Source organism: Medicago sativa, chromosome 2 (genome assembly GCF_051527215.1).
Source record: "Medicago sativa cultivar Bolivia chromosome 2, Bolivia_mono, whole genome shotgun sequence".
NCBI classification, from domain to species: Eukaryota; Viridiplantae; Streptophyta; class Magnoliopsida; order Fabales; family Fabaceae; genus Medicago; species Medicago sativa.
The window spans coordinates 69306552-69311059 of record NC_140750.1 but is presented as its reverse complement, the minus strand read 5'-3'; the positions used below and the strand labels follow the sequence as shown (position 1 = coordinate 69311059).

General features: G+C 33.5%; 1 long non-coding RNA gene across 1 annotated transcript; it reads right to left on the bottom strand.

The window, feature by feature from the left end:
- Positions 1-505: 505 nt before the first annotated feature.
- LOC146950136 (uncharacterized) lies at positions 506-2244 on the bottom strand. Its single transcript, XR_015027439.1, has 2 exons — positions 2149-2244; positions 506-732 (listed from the first exon to the last, which is right to left on the bottom strand). It is a non-coding gene; the product is annotated as an uncharacterized LOC146950136 (long non-coding RNA).
- Between the last annotated feature and the right edge of the window lie 2264 nt (positions 2245-4508).

Sequence of the window (4508 nt, the reverse complement as noted above, 5' to 3'; positions counted from 1 at the left end):
AGCCATGTCTGTGCTCCATCAGGGTCATACCTTCATTTGAAAGTAGGAGGATGATTCCTCAGAAAGGCCTCCAACATTCTTACGTCAGCATTAACACCAGCACCAACATTTTGTTGTTGTCCTATAGCTTGGGCTACGGCTTCCAACGCAGCAGCCACCGCAGCATCGTTTCTTCCAGCCATTCTATTTCTCTTGTAACAGATAATATTCGCAGCCTCCAGGTCTCTACTCTACAGAACAACAAAAATCAGCACAACTAAGACAATATAAATTGTCAAACAACTCTACATGGCTCGACACGACTCTACTAATTGGCCGGACGGACCGACCTGCTCTGATACCAATTGTAACACCCTGTTCTCCCAACAGCGTAATATTAATTATTATAATCAGAGTAATCACACAACGGAGTGTCACACTACTTTTCAAAAATTCATAAATAGAAAATATCTATTTATTTATTGGCCAACATAAAGAATCTTAATAAACTGCAGCGGAATAATTCTTTAAAAATATAATTTCAACCAAAATTCAACATCAATGAAAATCTTGGCACAAAGGCCCCAACATAATTCAACTTTATTTTCAACAACGATAAACTCTAATAGCAAGTCTTTTCCAAAATATGTGATACATAAAAGAAATGAGAAGACATTCGCAACGATTTCCCCATCCTAGTATGTATCAGAGCCCTAGACACTTGAGCCGACCAAACCTACAAGTCATCAGTACCTGCACATTACCCACGGTCGAGGCAACATATACGCAGAAGGGGTGAGAAACTTATCCAATAATAATAATATATAATTCATCAAATTAATGAAAACAACAAAGCATATCACAACAGGCATCATTAATAATGTATTTAAATAAACACATAAGCAACGACATAATTATTGAAAGCAACAAGGTACAGCAACAACAACTACAACAACGTTATCCACAACGACACCGACAACTCGACAATGCGACAACGACAACAACTCGACAATGCTACAATGACAACAACAACCCAACAATGCTACGACAACAACAACTAATGCATCATGCAGGTGGTACCAATCTACGCGCGTTGAATGCTAAACATTCCAGGGCATAAGCCCTCAACAAATTGGATGGTTAAAGCATCCCAGGGCATAAGCCCCCAACAGGTGAATGATAAACATTCCAGGGCATAAGCCCCCAACGGGTTGAATGATGAACATTCCAGGGCTTAAGCCCCCAACAGATGTGAGTATGCAAATGGACTCAACTTGTGTATATCAACATACAACTTCAACAGCGACTACAACAACAACATATGTGCCTAAAACAATTATGACACACTCCCCAACTTCGACATCAGATGATACAACGACATCAACAACGGAAATCAACAACATAGCATATATATATAAATCAATTACATTCATCTCAAAATCTAAAACATCCCCCAAAAGCAATTAAGTTTTGATCAATAGAACATAAGTCAAATATCCATAAAACACCTCAACTAAATCCCTAACACTTTAAGTTTGAAGTTGGGAAACCAACCATAAGTTTTTGGACTAACTTGGGATTAGTTATGCTAAGTTTTCTTAAATTTTGCTAAAGACCCACTTGGACTATTTTTATCATAACTCAAAATCTACAAATCTTTTCCACTCCAAACCAAGGCCATTTTAAAGCTAACTTAATTATCTACAACTTTCATGTTTACACCGAAAGCTAATTCAAAACAAAAGCGGGTGAAAAAGACGCAAGAACACGAAACAGGGGAATGCTGTCACTGTTACATCGTACTACGATGGAATGCATCGTACTACGATGGGATACACTGAAAAAGTCTTGTTTGCTGCTGGAAAAATCGTAGTACGATTTCCCAGCATCGTACTACGATGGGACATGAACAGATTTACGAGAACAGACCAGTTTTCACTCCAAAACCCAATTTTTGATCCCCTAATCACCCAAAATGAATTAGAACAATGTTTATAGGTTCCATATACAACCTAGCAACCAAAACAACATAGAAACATGCAATTCAACAACAAGTTTCATCATAATTCAACATCTAACATAACTTCTCAAACCCTAAAAACCAAGAACAACAAATTCATCAATTTTCAAATTATATACCATGATTATTGAAAGGAATCCCACCCTTACCTTAGTTTAGATGAATCAAAAGCTTACAGAATTGTTCCTCCTCTTCTCTTTGCCTCTTCTAGGTTTTCTCTTCTTCTCCCAAAACTTATGTTTTTCTTTTGTACGTGAAAAATGTTTCTGACTCCTCTCTATTCTATTTCCCAGTAAACATAACCTCTCCTTTATTTTTCTTAACTCCCTTAAACTCACATAATTACTAATTAACTCCCATTAACCAAAATATTAATATTTTACTCCTATTTTTATTTCTCCTAATGTTTCCACAAATAATAAAGCCATATTCATTTAAATAATATACAACTCCCTAAATCATATAATAAAATAGCATCACACCATATATCACATAAAATCACCCAAAACACATATTTCACATAAAATCATCTATTTAACAAATAAAATCATATAAAAATACTCACACATCTACTAAAATATTAGAATAAAAATGGGGCGTTACACATCACATCAACATAAGCATCATAATAACACATAATGCATATACGATTATATATATCATCAGTAACAACATTAAATCATCTTATAACAACTTCACATATCATCATTAATATTATATTCAAACATCAACAATTCATCATATAACATCGTATTCAAGTATCAACAATTCATCATGCATCTTTGTAAGAACATAAATAATCATGCACAACATATTTTCATGTCAAACCAAAACTACTGGAAAGATATCACAATTATCAATAACTTTCATGTTTACAACAAAGATCAATTCAAAACAGAAACATATGAACAAAACGCAAAAACATGAAACAGAGAATGCTGTCACTGTGCAATTTTGCTAAGACCTCCTTGTAGTATTTTCATCATAACTCAAAGACCAAACATCATTTTCATGTCAAACCAAAGCCAATGGAAAGCTAACAAAATTATCTAAAACTTTCATGTTTACGCCTAAGACCAATTCTGTACCGATCAATACCAGTTTTCATTTTAAATTCGGAAAAGTTGTGCTGAAAGTCCATAAAAATTCACAGTGACCTACGTGCAGTAATTTGACCATAACTCAAGTTCTATAAATCCTTTTGAAGTCAAACCAACGGCATTATAAAGCTAACATCCATACCTACAACTTTCGTGTTTACACATAAAGCCAATTCAAAACTGAAATGTGTGAAAAAGATGCAAAAACATGAAATAGAGAATGCTGTCAGAGATAGCTCTCGGGAAAACTCCATTTTTCATCCCAAAATCCCAATTTTGAATCCCCTAAGCCCAAATTTGATCCCAAAGTTTGTTTAAACGTTTCTAAACATGAAAAGACACACAAATCCATATAAAACTTGAAATAAAACACCCTTTCAACAAAAATCACCATTTGACCCATTTTTCATGAAAACCTTCAAGAACAACATAAATTCACTTCAAGCTCTATGATTATGATTACCCATGGATTATCTAAGGTCTGTACACAATTTCTATCTAACAACTTCTCATCATCTAATCATCAATTCTCTCTCAGAACCCTAATTCGCAAATTCTCACAAACTAATCATAGAACATGTTAATTGCAAATTCAGAATTACAGACTTAATATTACTGAATGATAGTCTCACCCTTACCTTAGAATTATCGATTGGCAGCCCTTCTCTTGGTTCTTCTCTCCTCTTGTTCTCTTCTCTCTAAACCTTGTTTTCTCCAAATTCTTGTTTTTTTTTTTTTTGCATGTGTTAGTCTTTCAACCCAATATCTCCTCTATTTATAATATTAACTTCTCTTCTTAAATCTAATTAGGCCCAATAACTCTCTTCTTTCTATTTCAGCCCCCAAATCTACTTATTCTAATAATTATATTTCTCTACTAAATATATTATTCCACTAAATATATTCTTCCACTAAATATATTCTCCCATTAAATATATACAATAGGGGCTACTAATAAATATATTTCCACACCAGATAACATATATATTTCCACACAAAATAACAAATATATTTCTACACCACATAACATATATATTTCCACACAAAATAACAAATATATTTCTACACCAAATAACATATATATTATACTAGTAAATACCAGCGTATAACATAACAAAATATCACTCATCAAAATAAGTCGACTAAATTATAAAAAGACATATAATCTCAATAAAATAATAAATAATAAAAGTAGGGCGTTACACCAACCTTGGCTAGCCATACACACAGGTAATGCAGAATTTCACTATATTGTGTTAGTGAACTAATCAATCAAACATCAAAATTGTGGAAAAAAACCTTCTGTTTATTATTTGTTTGACATCCACATCGCCACTTAAATCCTAAATACACCTATTTCCCCGCAAGTTACTAATCATAGTTTCGTATGGCATGGTGGGAAAAAAATA